We start from the raw sequence: 17511 nt of genomic DNA on the forward strand, positions 1-17511 counted from the left end.
CTATTTTAGTTATTACTAAAGCACAGAGCCAGCCCAACATTTCTAGGTAAAGGCTGCCTGCATCAGAAATTAATTGCTGTAGCACAGACAGTAGTTTAGTAGTTGTCCTCATCTGCCATTCTTTTTATCTCACAAATGTTCCATTTGTTAATGTTTATACATTATTCATGCTCAGCCTCACTAGAAATGTCTGAACTACAAATTTTATCTTGAATAATTTGTAAATTAATTGATATCTAAGAGTTTATACACAATGTGACCATCTGTAGAACGCGAAGTCAAGACCAAGTGCGAATTGTCAGCAGATCACACAAAAAGGATGGGTGTAACATGCAGACATCTAGATCACAGGGATCAAGTGCTCAATTGTTTAGATTTAAAGCTATAAAAATCACAGGTACGAATTCCACACAACTTCATGAAACTTTTACAAGATTTCTGAAAGCTCGATGTGTTAATAATTTAAGGTTAATTTTAAATTCTTGTTTTGGTGTTTGTCCTTCCATGATTTTAACCCTCTGTAACCTCATCTGGTCCTAACGCTAGTGAGATCTCTCCTGTTATAGAATTTTTGCCTTTTGTACATCTCTCATAGATCCCTGTTGACTACTGAGTTTCATGGAACGACAACATTAGATATCCTCATTAAGTGTCACCTCCTTTTGACCACTGTTTCCTGATTGAAAACACTCTTTATAGTCTAAAACAGATGCCCTGTCTTCTTTTGCTGATTCTGTCAATTTCTGTTTGATGACAATCAAGTGAAATGCCTTGACCCATTTTATTATCATAAGTGTAATCCCTGATTAAGATTTCTACCCCATGCTTTGAGGTATTTTATTTTCGCAGTTTTCTGTTAAAACAGTGTGTCCTGCTGGCAGAGTGTTTTGGCTTTGGCTAAAGATAGAGACATGTTGTTCAACTTGGGAATGTTGTGCCAGACAATCAGGGTGGTAGGATGCAGAGAAGGTTCTAGGGAGAGCTGGGCAGAGACAGATTTCTGACGGACAGTTCGTAGTCTTTTGGTGGGAGATGCAGAGAGGAGCGGATCAGGGAAGACACCTGGAGGATCCTACCCAAAGGGAAGGAGTGCAAGGAGTGCTTCCTGGGACAAAGGAGTCCAAGGAGAAGTCCCGCCTGTGATTGGCAATGAAAATTCAGGGCCATGATTAAAGCGGTACACCCAATCACTAAAGACAAGAATTCCGGTATTTATGTGCACATTTAGATCGATTTCATTGGAATGGCCTTTTTATTATTTTTTCTTTTCTTTTTCTATCAACTGTTTGACAAAGCTGAAACTGATTAATGTTCTTTCTTTATCATTTTATGCTGGTGTACAATCTGTTATTTCTTGACCACTGATAACTATGAATGGGCAGGATTTGCACAACATTCGCTCAAATTGAGGTTCCTTTAATCGGCATTCCCAACCAAACATTCCTGTTTGGTTGAACCCCACAACATACTGACCCTAGCTGTATGTTAGTTAGAAAGGGGGCCTGCTCACCACAAAGCAGAGTTAGTTGATGAGCCAAGCTAACATACAAGCTCAGTGAGGGGGTTACTTAAGGAATATATAATTGCAAATTCTTCTTGACGTTGATGACACAAAGTTGAATGTCACAGTTGTATATGGGAACAGGAAATTACAAAAAAAGAGAAGGGTTCATTCTATTTATCTGGGAAGAAAAGGATAAAAGGGTAGGCTTGAACAATATCTAATTGGCCCAGTATGGCCAGATCCTAAGACATACAAATCCTGTAACCTTGGTCTGACCAGACAGTAAATACAGGTTTCTAATAGAACTGTAGCCAGTAAAGGGAAGGACCTGGACATGGTGAGGTTTTCAATAAGACAAAGATGGAAAGGAAGGGAGCAGAGGGCAGGGCTGATAGATCCATTGACTCATTGGCATGACCTGGGTGAAATATTCTAGTTCTTCTTCCATAATTACTTCCTCCAACAGAATTTCTAAAACCTGGCCCTTTCTAATCATTCTTTTTCTTTTGATGTGGCTCTGCTCCAGGCCTGTCAGTTACATGGGATTTCCTTGGGCTTAAGCTAACATCACACTACAACATCATGGCAACAGTGATAATATGAACAGCAGCTTCTGAATAATAAGTAAAACCCTTGCCACCTTGTAGTAAGAACATCATCAATGTCTTAGTTTATCATCATATAATTTGGTGCAGCTGGTATTTTGTTGGTATGGAGTCTGAGGTTAAAGTTCACATTTTCAATATTATTTACTCACAGAAAGTGGATGTCACAGGCAGTACTGCATAATTGTTCCTCTCTAGCTACCCCTGAGGCCACCCCTAAGAATTAGGCAATTGGTGGATCTGATATTCTGATGAAGGGCCTTGGCCCGAAACATCGACTGTTTACTCTTTCCCATAGATGTCGCCTGGCCTGCTGAGTTCCTCCAGCACATTGTGTGCATTTTTTGGATTTCCAGCATCTGCAGATTTTCTCTTGTTTGTGTTTGGTGGACCTGCATCACTTTTAGACCAAACCAGGTAAACAGAATAGATTTTCTTTCCTGAAGGACATCAGTGGAACAGGTGAGGTTTTACAACAATCAGGTGAATTTTTTGTTAACACTACTAAGAGTAATATTTTAATTAGTGATAAATTTTAATTTAACTTTGCAGTAAATTTCAGACCCTTGAATTTAACTTTTCCAGCTGCTTCGGTGGGATTCATATCAGAAGATCAATGGTTCAACACTTACATAGATAGTTCACCATCTTGAACACTAAGCTATTGTTCCATTGGTTTTCTGAGTTCTGACTCACCACTGTACAGTTTCTATTTAAATTACAGGAACATAGAGGGCAAGCTGACAGCAGTGAAATTACTGCAATTTTGTTAGTTCATGTGATTGATTTATGTGGAAAATCTGGATTGTTTTGTTCAACTATTGGCAAGGAATGCTAGTTAAGTTTCAGAATGAATGTACATTGTAGTTCCACGTAAAGGCTGTAAACCTTTTACAACACTATAATATCATGTGAGGTGAGAGTGATTGTCCTTCATGGCAAGGTTGTATTTGACTGAGGAAATGTCACAAAATTAAAGCCAGTGGGACTTTCCATTGTCTCATAGAGAATCAAAAGGAAAAGGCTAACATGAGAAAATCTGCAAATGCTGGAAATCTGAGCAACACACACAAAATGCTGGAGGAACTCAGCAGGCCAGGCGGCATCTATGGAAAAAAGTACAGTCAATGTTTTGAGTCGAAACCCTTCATCAGGACTGATTGTTAGAAGTCAATCAATTCAGCTTAGTACATAACTATAGAAATTGCCCAGGACAGTACTTGGATCTATTTTCAACTGCTTTATCTTCTGACATAAGGTCAAAAGTAGGAATCTGTGCTAGTGATAGATTGGTGTCCAAATCTATTTTGCTGTTCTTAAGACAATGTAACAAACCATACCTGCATTCAGTACAGATAGACCATCTTGCTGTTCAGTACCGCTGCCAAGTCCCAGACCATCAACATTCTGTAGGTCACTGCTGGCCATAAATTTATCTGGGCCAAAGCACATAGTATTGTATCTACAGAGGCTGCATACTCTGCACTAAGCGACTTACCACTTGACTCCTTAGTACTTTTTACTGTACAAGGTGCAATAGCTGGCGTAAATATCCTTCATTTGCCTAGGTGAGTGTAGCACCTATAGGACCGAAGAAGCTCAGCAGGACAGAGCAGTTCTGATGAAGGGTATCAGTCCAAACACGTCGACCGTTTATTCCCCTCTATAGATGCTTCCTGACTTGTTGAGTTCATCCAGCATTTTGTGTGTGTTGCTCAAGATTTCAAGAATCTGCAGAATCTTTCATGTTAATGAAGAGCAGCCATCTTAATGGTACTCAGTCCAGCAAAGTAAATATTCACTTCTTTCTCCAGTAGATCACCTTAGTTACCAAATGCATACAACAATCAATCAAGAATTATTTGGCAACATCCTGACTCATAACCTATACTAACCAGAAGAACAAGAGAAGAATGTTCTTAAGAATATCATCGCTGGAAAATTCCCCTCAAAGATATCCACTGGAAGTTGGAAAAATATCACAGTTCTTTTACTATTACTAAGATCAAAATTTGGACTCCCTATCCAGTAACACGGTGGGAATATCTTCACTGGAAAGGACTATAGCAGTTTAAGATCATGGCTTTCTACTACTTTTTCAAGGATACTTAGAGATTAATTCTGCCCTTGTTAGTGACACCAACATCACACAAAAAAGAAAATCTATGGATTCTACCAATAAGTGCTAGTTTACTGAGTATTTGCTCTTTAGAGGTATGCATAATGGAGGAGTTTATGTATTATATTTAAAATATTTTGCCAATTTTCCGGACAGGAATACTACATTTTTTTATTTGTGTTTGTAGCAAAATAATTTAAATTTGACATATAGTATGTCATTTCAATTTCCCTAATTAGATGTAATGGATGAATACCAAGGGACAATTGTGAGTTATTGCCCAAGAAGTTTCACTCAGGTGGTAAAACACAAATAGAGCCACCTCAAAATATAATAAATTAATATTCAGTCAGAAATGAACACACTGTTCATTTTCAATCACTAAGCCATTCCCCATTGCTGCAATACAGGGTATTTCCTTTGAGCAGAAGTACAGGAGTGTAGCTATTTTTCAAAGGTTTCATAGTTAATCACAATTCTGATAATGAAGAAACCAGGAAAGCCTACAGCACAACCTGGACTGCAGTCAGCTTTAGATTGACATGTGGTATGAAATTTCCAGTGGGAGAAATCCTGTTCATCCCCCCTAACTTTCATTAGTTTTGCCACAGCTAAGTAGACACATTGCATAAACTTGGCTTATTTCCTTTAAAATAGTGACAATCTGATTGAGGTGTTTAAAAACATAAAACAGGTATAGAAGAGTCCTAGAATTTTAAGCATGGAAAATGGCTATTCAGTCCAAACAAGAGAAAATCTGCAGATGCTGGAAATCCGAACTACGCACACAAAATGCTGGAGCAACTCAGCAGGCCAGGCAGCATCTGTGGAAAAGAGTATACTCAACATTTTGGGCCGAGACCCTTCATCAGGACTGGAGAAAAAAAGATGAAGAGTCAGAGTTAGAAGGTGGGGGAGGAGAGGAAGAGAGCTCAAGGTGATAGGTCAGGGGTCGGCAACCCGCGGCTCTTTCATCTCTGTGCTGCGGCTCCCTGTGGCTTTGGAAAATAAATTATGAGTATTTAATTAAAATGTATTTTATGTTAGTTTGTTAGTTTTTGAAATGTAATTCTAAATTTGAAGATTATGGTGATCTTATACAATCTAAATAAAACGTGTTTTTTGTCGCTATTAATATACATCACCACTGCCAATGCCTGACACCCGCCAGTGCGTGATTTCTTTAATTTTTTGATCCAAGGTAGGCTAACTATGGAGAATTCTAAAAAAAGAAAAGTGACTGAAGAAAACAGAACTTTTAATGATACGTGGGCAGATTCATTTGCTTTCATTGCTGACGTGACTGTGTAACGTTCTCCTTCGGGTGTACTAATAACGCCGAATTCAAAGTCGAGATAAACCACAGTCAATGAAACCAGATCGCAGTAAGATTAACCATTTACTGTTCACTCTTCACATTAACATATGGTGAAAACTGTTGATAAAACAATACAAGATTGATACAGTATTTGTTCCTTCCTTAATATCACATTTCAATTGTAAATACTTGCAAAGGTGACTATAACTACATTACACTAAGGTGCAGTATACAGGCAGAGTTTACCTGCTCCATTGACTACTTTAAATACACTTCAATGCAAACTATCCGCAACTCTTTAACTAACGGAAGCATAAACATTATCGACCGTCGTTACTTTTAACAGGATCGGCATTAACATCTTAGTTCAATATATCGATTATCTATTAACTTACAGCGTTGCTCTCACTGTGATTTCTAATGCCTGCAAAACAACTTCTGCTCAGGTGTGCCTCGTGGTGAGCCCCCACCCTCGCGTTAATTTCAAACCGGTACTTTCCCACAAGACGCGGCGAAACCGGATGTGACGTCATCGCATGCCGATATATTTTACATGCAATGAATATACTTTAAACACTTCTAATTCTAACTAGAAAATACTATCGAATGAATTACTAAGCGAAAATATTATAAACTAAATAACTGTCGTAAAGACAGCACAGACTGGTTTACCGGTATGCTTAATATGCAATGAGAAACTAGCAAACAACAAAAAGTCAAAAGTTGCAAGACATTTCCAGAATAAACACGCAGCCTTTGCTCAAAAATATCCGGATGGAGATGAGAGAAAAAAAGCCGTTTCGGAACTGATGTGGAAGGTTGATCTGAGCAAAAATCATTTCAAGAAGTGGATGAAGTCTGGAAAATCAATTACATATGCTAGTTTTGTTGCCGCTCAGGAAATAGTCAGGCACGGGAAGCAGTTTACAAATGGTGAATATATAAAAGAATCTTCATTAAGATTTCAGAACATTTATTCACGGACTTTAAAAACAAGAGTGAAATTGTGCAGAAAATCAGGGATATGCCCCTCTCTGCAAAGACTGTCAAAGACAGAACCATAAAAATGGCAGAAGACATCACAAGACAGCAAATTAAAGACATCAATTCAGCTGTGGCCTACTCGATTGCCTGTGATGAGTCTAAAGACAAAGGTGATATTGAACAAATAGTGCTGTTCTGCCGGTATGTAAACTCTGCCGGGCCACAGGAAGAAATGATTGAGTTGATACCTCTAAAAGGCCAAACATGGGGGGAGGACATCTGTGAGGCTGTCTTGAACTGTTTAAGAGCCAAAGGAATAAAGACCACCCACCTGGTGTCAGTAGCTACTGATGGGGCACCAAGTATGACAGGAGCGCACAAGGGATTTGTGGCTTTACTGCAGAAGTCACTGGACAGAAAGCTGCTGATTTTTCACTGCATCTTGCACCAAGAGGCACTGTGCGCTCAAACATTTCCTCCAGAATGCACAGAAGTAATGGATGTTGTCATTCAGATTGTCAATAAAATAATGGCAAAAAGTTTAAATCACTGTCAATTCCGTTTGTTACTGGACGAGCTGGAAAGCGCAAATTCTGATCTCCTGCTGCACAACAAGGTCCGGTGGCTGTCAAGAGGGGAGGTGCTGAAACGCTTTGTCGTGTGTCTGGAAGAAGTGAAAACTTTCCTGGGCAGCAAAGGGCTCACCTTTCCTGAGCTGGAACAGCCAGAGTGGCTGGAAAAGCTACACTTCATGGTAGACATGACAGCGCACCTGAACACGCTGAACACAGCTCTTCAGGGGAAAGGACGCATAGCCCTGCACATGTTGGAGGATGTTTTGGCATTCGAGCGGAAGTTGACAGTGCTTGCCAGAGATTTACAGAAAGGCACATTGTCTCACTTCCCCAATTTGAGAGAGTTCAAACAAGGTCACGACATGATAAATTCGGAGTATTTACATTCTGCAATCATCGCAATGCAAACATCGTTGGGGAAACGCTTCTGTGAGTTCAGAGAGGAAAAAAACACATTATCCTAGGTCACTGCCCTAAGCATCGATCCATCCCTACTGAATACAACTGCATTGGGAGGTGTGAGTCAACCTGATCTTGAGATGGAACTGGCTGACTTAGCCGACAAAGACATATGGGTGTCCAAGTTTAGACGCTTGACAGCAGACCTTGAAGATGTTGCCCGTCAGAAGGCCGTTCTTGCTCAGAATCACAAATGGAGTGATATTGGAAACCTCCTCACACCGGACAAACTTGTGTTCGAAACATGGAATGCTATCCCCGACATTTATGTAAACATTAAAAAGTATGCGCTTGGAGTCCTGTCGACCTTTGGATCCATATATGTATGTGAGCAGGTGTTCTCCAACATGAACTTTATTAAAAACAAAACATCGCGCACGCCTCACAGATGACAGCTTGCGATCCTTTGTAAAGATGAAGGTGACATCATACAGCCCTGATTTGCAGACGCTGTGCACTGAGGTCCAGCAGCAGAAATCCCATTAACCAAGTATGATAAATATTTTAATTGCCTATTATTTTACGTATATTCATATTTTTTCATTGTTCAGTGAAATAGTCCTTTTATTTTTCAGGTTGACAGCTGGCTGACGTTATTTTTGGTTTGCTGCTGGCAGACAATTTAAGTTCAGCGTTTTTCATAAATACAAGAAGGACTCAAATAGACATTGAGTATTTTACTTAAAAGTAACCTTCAACCCAACGTCTTTTTTTCGGAGTTCAAAGTGTTTTTGTTGCATGCAGAAATGTAATTTCGTTTTCTCTGCAGGAGTTCATCGATTTCATAAATGTAACACATTATAGTTTGTTTATACATAGCATAAAGGCAAAAAAAAACATTGTATGCAGTGTTATTTCATTTTAAATGTCAAACGGGTTTTGTGGCTCCCAGTGTTTACTTTTCTGTGGGAAACGGGTCCAAATGGCTCTTTCAGTGGTAAAGGTTGCCGACCCCTGTGATAGGTGAAACTGGGAGGGGGGAGGGGTGAAGTAAAGGGTTGGGAAGTTGATTGTTGAAAGAGATACAAGGCTGGAGTAGGGGTATCTAATAGGAGAGGGCAGAAGGCCATGGGGAAAGAAAAGAGGGCGGGGTACCAATGAGTGCAGGCAAGGAGATAATGTGAGAGAGCGATGGGGATTGGTGAAGTGGGGGGTGGGGTGCCCATTACTGGAAGTTTGAGAAATCAATGTTCATGCCATCAAGTTGAAGGCTACCCAGGTGGAATATGGGGTATTACTCCTCCAAACTGAGTGAGACCTCATATTCAGTGCAGTTCGTTTATGCCAGTCAGCAGGGCCCTGCCACTTTAATCCCACTCCGATTTCTTAGTCAATTGTGTTTTGTACCCAAGCCATTCAACGGCTCATTCAGGCACCACTTAAATGCCATCTACAACCCAGCATCAGAGAGAGTGATCCTGGTATTCTATAGGTGAAAAAGTTTAGCTAATTTCCTCTCTAAATACTTTATCCTAAATGTATGTCATCTAGTTTTATTCACCTGTGATAAAGGGAAAGGATTCTTGCAGTCTACCTTATCTATACTCTTAATAATTTTATATACCTCATTCGTATCCTCTCTTAATTTACTCTGCTCTTATCTCCACCCTCATTGTGATCACTTCAGCTGAGATCCGACAGAAGTTTCATAAAGTTGGAACATACTTCTATGTTCAAAGCCCTAACTAACGAAGGCCAATATCCCTTTTGTCTCCCTAACCACTATATCTATCCATATTGCTACCTTCAAGGGTACATAGACTTGTACTCAATACTCCTGACGACTACAATTCATGGTCTATATGCTAATCCTACTTCCAAAACACATCACCTTACATTATTAGGATTAAACTCCACTTGCCATTTTACAGACATTTCCACGAACACATTGATATCTCTCTGCAGCCTACAACTGTCTTCAATATTATCACAACACCATCAGACTTTGTGCCTTCTTCAAATTTACTGATTATACCTCAACATGTTCACATCCAAACAGCAAGCATTCCAATACCAATATTTGTAGGACACCAGTGATTACTGGTATTCTACCACAAAAAGCAACACTAGTATCACCTTCTGTCTCCTATTACTAAGCCAATTTGCCAACCTGCCATAACCTTTTGAACAAGTCTTCCATCTGGGATTTTGTCACAGGCCTTTCTAAAACCCAAGTCAATCATATCTACAGCTCTGTTCATATTGACACACTTTGTTACTTCTTCAAAGAATTTAGTCGAATTGGTCAGCCATGCTCTGCCCTTAACAAAGCCAAATTGTCTGTCAATTAATCCCTGCCTTTCCAAGTGATAATTAATCCTTTCTCTCAGAATTTTTGTAAGAATCTTTCCTGCCATTGACGTTAAGCTCATAGGTCCATAGTTAACAGGTTTTTCCCTGCTGCCATTCCTGAAAAGGCCTCTACTTCTGCTTTCTTCCAGTCAACTGGTACTTCCCCTCTATCCAGCAAAGTCTGGAAAATCTCAGCCAGAACGTCAGAAATTCTGTGAACTTGAGATCACGTGAGCAATTACTTGTGAAAATAGGTGCCAGATTAAAAAAGGGAGCAGGGCCTGTCAGGAAATTCTGAAGAACTTGAGATCAGACAGGTTATTAGGCATTTGACAAGGGCAAAAAACCCCAGATTTAAGCAGAGTGGCCATTGTGGGAGCAGCATGGCCCTACATTTTCTCTGATTATTCTGTTGCTCTTAATATACAGATGTATGGAATGCTTTTGGATTTACTTTAATCCACTCTGCTCCTGCTTTTTCATGACCTCTCTTAGCTTTTCTAATTTCCTTTTTAAGCATCCCCTTACATTTTTAAAATATAATTTTGAAGGGCCTCCATCATCATTAGCAAAACAGTCTGCTGGAGGAACCCAGTGGGTTGAGCAACATTTGTGGATGGAAAGGAATTGTCCACATTTTAGGTTGAAACTCTGCATGAGGATGCAGGACTTTGACACAAAAAATATCAAAAATTAATTTCCACCCCACAGATGCTGCTCAACTGCTGATTTCCAACAGCAGATATTCTTGTTGCACTAGATCCCAGCATTTGCAGTCTCTTGTAACTCTCCCAGCATTCATTTCCCATACATGCTTTTTCTCTTTATCCAACTCTCAATATCCCTCAACATCCAATGTTCCTTACACTTGTAACCCCTGACTTTTACAGGTACATGTTAGACTTGAGCTTTTAATATCTTTCCTTTGAATATGCTCACATAGTCTTTCTTGCAAGTAGATGCTCCAAATCTACTTTTAGACCATAAGACTATAGGACTTAGGAGCAGAATTAGGCCTTTTACTCTGCTCCACCATTCCATTGTGACTGATTTACTACCCCTCCTCACCCCATTATCTTGCCTTCGCCCTGTAATCTTTGATGCCCTTATCAAGCAGTACTAAATCAAGGCAACTGGACTTGCTGTATTGTTCAGAAAACCTTTTGCCGCTCATCTGAGTGGCTTCTTTAATTCTGATTCATGGACAACTCTGTGAGTTGTTTAAAGGTATAGCAATCAAGTGGGAGTCATTAAGAGTTGTCGAGGTAATGAGAGAGTCATTAGTCTTATCTTTGCATGAATGGAAGTGTGAACAGCTGTGGAGCCTGCGGGGCAGAGGTGGTAAGACTACACTGTAAGAAGCTGATAGGTGGTGTCATACCTTGCCTCCCTCTTTCAGGGATGGGTTTTCCAGTTTGTCAAAGATGGCTTCTTTAACCCCTTTTTCAAAACTCCCTATCCAAAACGTGCATATTTAGTATCAGCTACTTACATTGCAGTCCTAATATCTCTAGCCCAGTGTCTCCACAACACTTCACACCTTTATTCATGCAAAGACAAGAATAATGACCCTCATGGGATTGCTATACCTTTAAACAACTCACTGATTTTATAAACTGGAAAACTACCCACCATGGATCAGAACTGAAGAAGCCTTTTGTGTGAGTGCCAAAATGTCTTCTAGACAACTCAGCAAGTCCAGTTGCCTTGATTTTACTACTGCTTGATATACAATGACCTGGATGACTGAGAACCTTCATAGACTTTGATGTCCCTACTAATCAAGAACCTATAAACTTGTGCTTCAAATATACACAATGACATGGCCTTCCCAGCTGTCTGTGGCAATGAATTCCACAGATTCACTACCCTCTAGCTAAAGAAGTTCTTTCTCATCTGCATTATAAGTGGATGTCTCTCTATTCTGAGAATGTTCCCTCTGATTCTAGACTCCCCCACTATAGGAAACATCTTATCCACACCCACTGCACCTAGTGCTTTCACTATTTAATTATTCTAAATTCAATTGAGTACAGGCCCAGAGCCATCAAATGCTACTCATATGCTAACCCTTTCATTCCTGGAATCATTCCTGTAAATATCCTCTGGACCTATTCCACGTCAGTGCATCCTTTCTTTGGTAAAGGGCCTAAAACTGCTCATAATACTCCATGTGGTCTGACTGCCTTATAAAGCCTCAGCATTACATCTTTTCTTTAATATTCTAGTCTTCCTGAAATGAATGCTAACGTTCAATTTGCCTTCTTTACCGCTGACTCAATCTGCAAGTTAACTTTTATGGAATCTTGCACCTCTGATTTTTGAATTTTCTCCCCATTAAGAAAATAGTCTACTTTATTCCTTCTATGAAAGTGCATGATCCTCCACTCCCCTACTCTGCATTCCACCTACCACTTCTTTGTCATTCTCCTAATCTGTATGTCCTTCTGAAGACTCCCTGCTTACAACAGATTTTGTTAGGCAAGATTTTCCCTTAAGGAAACTATGCCGACTTTGACCTATTGTATCAAATGACTCTTAGTAGCCCCAAACCTCATCACTAATAATGGACGCCAGCATCTTCCCAATTACTGAAGTCAGGCTAACTGGCCTATAGTTGTCTTTCTTCTGTCTTCTTCCCCTCTCAAAGAGTGGAGTGACATTTGCAATTTTCCAGTGCTGCAGAACCATTCCAGAATCTAGTGATTCCTGAAAGATCTCTAATAGTACCAGCACAATCTCTTCAGCTACTGCTTTCAGAAACGTGGGTAGTAGTGCATCTGGTCTAGTTGAGTTAACCACCTTTAGATCTTTCAGCTTCCTAAGCACCTTCTCCTTAGTAATAATAACTACACTCAATTTTGCTCCAACTCCCTCGAATTTCTGGCATACTGCAGTGCCTTTGACAGTGAAGGCTGACACAAAATACATTAACTTCTTCCACTATTTGTCTCTATTACTACGTCCCCGGCATCATTTTCCTATGGTCTGATATCCAATCTCACCTCTCTTTTACTCTTCATATATCTGAAAAAAACATTTTGTATCCTCTTTTATGTTATTGACTAGTTTATCTTCATATTTCATCTTTTCTCTCCTTATGGCTTTTTTAGTTGCCTTTTATTGGTTTTTAAGAGCTCCCACTTGTTTAACTTCCACTAATTTTCTGTGATATTATATGCACTCTCTTTTGCTTTTATGCTTTCTTTGACTTACCTTGTCAGCCACGATTGCCTCATCCTCACTTTAGAATACTCCCTCTTCTTTGGGATTTATCTATCCTGTGCATTTGGAATTGCTGCCAGAAGCTCCAGCCATTGCTGGCTTGCTGATATCCTCTTCCAATCAACTTTGGCTAACTCGTCTCTCATCTTTTTGTAATACTGATACACTTGACTTTAGCTTCTCCCTTTCAAACTGCTGTTTGAATTCTATCATATTATGATTACTGTCTCCCAAGGGTTCCTTTACCTTAAGCTCCCTAATCTGGTTTATTACACAACACCCAATCTAGAATTGCCTTTTCTCTAGTGGTCTCAATCACATACTGCTCTAAAACCCATCTCTTAGGCATTCTTCAAATTCCCTCTCATGGGATCCAGTATCAACCTGGTTTTCACAATTGCCTGCATATTGAAATCCTCGATGATTATCATAACATTGCCCTTTTTACCTGCCTTTTCTATCCCCTGTTGTAATTTGTACCCCACATCACAAACAAGCGAAAAATCTAAAGATACTGGAAACCCGAACAACACAGATTTCTGCCAGAAACTTCGACTGTACTCTTTTCCTAGATGTTGTCTGGCCTGCTGAGTTCCTCCAACATTTTGTGTGTGTTGTACTCCACATAGAGGCTACTGTTCGGAGGTCTGTATAAAACTCCCATAAGGGTCTTTTTATCCTTGCAGTTTCTTAACTCTGCCCACAGGGATTCAATATCTTCTGATCCTGTGCTATCTCTTTCTAAACATTTGATTTCATTTTTTACCAATATTTTTACCAGGTGTAATGTAATAAAATTGGACTGCATCAGTTTTAAGACCTATCCCATTGGCCTATCCATTTTCCCACTTCTTACTTTAAAATATACAGAATTATGGTCATATCTCCAAAATGATTCCCCACTGACTCTCCTACTGGACCAGATGCTGTATAATTCCCAAGGCAAGGTCCAGGAATGCTCCTTCCTTTGTTGGTCTTCATACATACACAAAATGTCCCTAGACACATTAAAAATTCTGCCCTCTCTGAGCCTTTAATTCTAATGAAATCCCAGTTAATATTTGTAAAATTAAAATCTCCTAGCATGATAATCCTATTTTTATTGCACCTCTTTGAAATCTGCCTTCATAACTTTTTCCCTGTATCCTGTTGACTGTTGCCTCTTAAATAAATAACTCATTGTGAAGTGGTGGCATCCTGGGATGAAATGAGACTTAATCCACTGACATATTGAGTCACACAATTCAATCCCTTAGATATATTATCCCTCCTTCAACTATCTCAGCAATGGCAACAATATCATTAATCCTCATGTTAATTAAAGCATTGAGTTCACCAACTTTACTCTTCACGTTACAATAAATGCAATTCAGCTTTGATTTCCTTAATGTTCACTTACTTGCCTGATTTTCTACTGGACTTACTATTTCTTCTCTTGATGATTGTATCTCTCCATCTGCTCAACTATTTCAAGCTTCAAGGGTCATCTCCGAGAGATTATTTTCTTTCGTACGGTTCTTTTAATGAAATATAGGAAAATATCAACACAGATTGTATTTGGGATCAACTAGGCACTGATAAGTACTAAAAAAAAATAGGGGGCTGCATGTTCCAGAATAATCCAAACCATTAAACTTAATAAAAATATTTTAATGTTATTTTATTCTCCATTTGGCAGATGTGTTATGATATGAAACCACAAGCCATACAAAATAGTGACTGCCAACTCAGAGCATCAGATTGCAAGCCACAAAATTTATTTGTTATCAAATTTTGTTTGAAGTGGTTGCAAGTAGTTGCACATAATTTTGGAATAAGGACAAAGCCAAACAGTATTTATCCCTTTCAGACTATAAATATGCTAATAATTACACATTTTCTTTGCTACTACTCACAAGGTAAAGCATTAGGTTTGGAACAAATTCAATGCATCCACCCTCTCAACAATCTCTCGCTCTTCATAATTCAGGAAATAAACATAAATACATTAAAATAATCTGAATAAATAATTATAATTGTACTTAATAAAACAAATTTATTATATGGAACACCAAATGTTAATTCTCACGACAGTCTAACAAGCTGGGGTGAGCAGCGGCCTCCGCACAATTCACTAATTGATGGCCTGATCATGCCTGGATCTCAAACCATAGCAAATTTTTTTTTCTTAAAACTCTGCACTTCCAGGTCTGTGGCTACCTGGTGTCATAAATATCTTTAACGTGTAGTCACAGGCAAGCTACATAAACGTAGAAACAGAAAACCTACAGCACAATACAGGCCCTTCCGCCCACAAAGCTGTGCCGAACATGTTCTTATCTTAAAAATTACTTAGGCTTACCCATAGCCCTATATTTTTCTAAGCTCCATGTACCTATCCAGGAATCTCTTAAAAGACCCTATTGTATCCGCCTCGACCACCATCACCGGCAGCCCATTCCACGCACTCACCACTCTGCGTAAAAAACTTACCCCTGATATCTCCTCTGTACCTGCTTCCAGTCACCTTAAAATTGTGCCCTTTCATGCTAGCCATTTCAGCCCTGGAAAAAAGCCTTTGACTATCCACATGATCAATGCCTCTCATCATCTTGTACACCTCTATCAGGTCACATCTCATCCTCTGTCGCTCCAAGGAGAAAAGGCTGAGTTCACTCAAACTATTCTCATAAGGCATGCTCCCCAATCCAGGCAACATCCTTGTAAATCTCCTCTGTACCCTTTCTATGGCTTCCACATCCTTTCTGTATTGAGGCGACCAGAACAGAGCACAGTACTCCAAGTGGAGTCTGACCAGGGTCCTATATAGCTGCAACATTACCTCTCGGCTCCTAAACTGAATCCCACAATTCTCATAAAATGAGAAGTTAAAAAACAACAATATTATATCTCAAAAGATACCAATGACTCATAATGTTTGATTGTTAGTGATATTTCTCTCTTACCTGGACCTGGCTTTAAAATATCCACATGTCTCACTAAATATAGATGAATCTGGAATCCTTATGGGTCCCAACACGGTCTTGTCAACACAGAGGAATACTACCAAAATTACCACGAATGTCTTTCAGAATGTGAAGAATATTTACAGAGTAGACTGAAAGGAACCATATTTGGCATTTTATAGAATTTCTACTGTGGCAAAACGTTCCAGAAGATTTCAGCAAGGAAGAAATTAATAAATGCTGGAAAAGCCATAAATGAGAAAGCAGAGATTTCAGATGATTAGCAAAAGAGCCAAAAGAGATGTAAAGAGATAATTTTTTTTTGTAATTCAAATTGTTATTATTATTTATTCTTATCTTACAAAGCAGCACAGCATATCATAGAGCAGATACAGTACAGCATATTTACACAGCCATCCCATGACAGGAAAACATATAAAACTAAGAAATAGAAAAAAGCTTCTAATTTAAGTTTAAATTAACATACAACCAAAATTGATCCCACACGTCTTGCACTTTTCCCTCACTGTTAATTCTTCCCAACGTGTGTTCATGTGATGAAATCTTAACCATTTCCTCAGTCCATTCCCTCACAGAGGGACATCTGGGTTTTTTCCAGTTTTAGCAATATAATTCTTGCAGCTGTGATGAGACCCTCCTTTAAAGTAGTAAATTTGTCATTGTTTACATTAGGTATCATTGTCCTATCACCCAGGAGACAAAGCTGTGGGAAGTGATCATTTTTGTATGATTAAAACTACCTGGAAGGGCAGGTGATGCGGGTTTGGTTCTGGTTTTCAAAACATGGAAGACAGTACTAAGGGCTCAGAATGTAATCTGATTGAGGGATTCAGAAGCCCACCAGAAAGAGTGGCTCATGTACATTTATCGAACAGAATAAGTATAGGCCAGAACGACCACTGCATATTCTTCCAGAGGTGAGATTTTGGCTTCACACCGAAATATCTCCATTATGACATGTAGCATTACCATCAGATTAATTGGAATAGACCAAAAACAGGTCTGGCAGCTCAACGTTCAATGAAGCACTTCGGACCAACAGTAGCAAGAGGACTGAATTCCACAACAATCCGGAACTTTATGGCTCAAAGCACATTCCATCAAAATTGATAAGCCAAATGTCCAATCCTGGTTTAGTAAAGCAACAATAGAAAGTTAATAAAAGTACCTGGCAAGTCAGGCAGCAACAGTGGAGAGAGAAACGAGGTCAGAGATTCAAATCAAAGTCCCAGGTACTAGTGACAGAAAATTGTCTTGAAACCTTATTGCTGTTTCTCTTTACAAAGACACTGTCTGTTTCTAGCACTTTCTGGTCTTTTTTCTAAAGTTTTTTTGTTGAAATTTTGGTTCATTGGAAGGTGCATATAACTAAAGTTGAGGTGACATTCAGGCAAACTGCAATGTAGAAAGATATCCATTTTCTGCTGAAACTGCAGCATGCAGTGGACCAAATTTATTCATTAT

This window comes from Hypanus sabinus, chromosome 5 (genome assembly GCF_030144855.1).
Source record: "Hypanus sabinus isolate sHypSab1 chromosome 5, sHypSab1.hap1, whole genome shotgun sequence".
In the NCBI taxonomy this organism is placed as follows: Eukaryota; Metazoa; Chordata; class Chondrichthyes; order Myliobatiformes; family Dasyatidae; genus Hypanus; species Hypanus sabinus.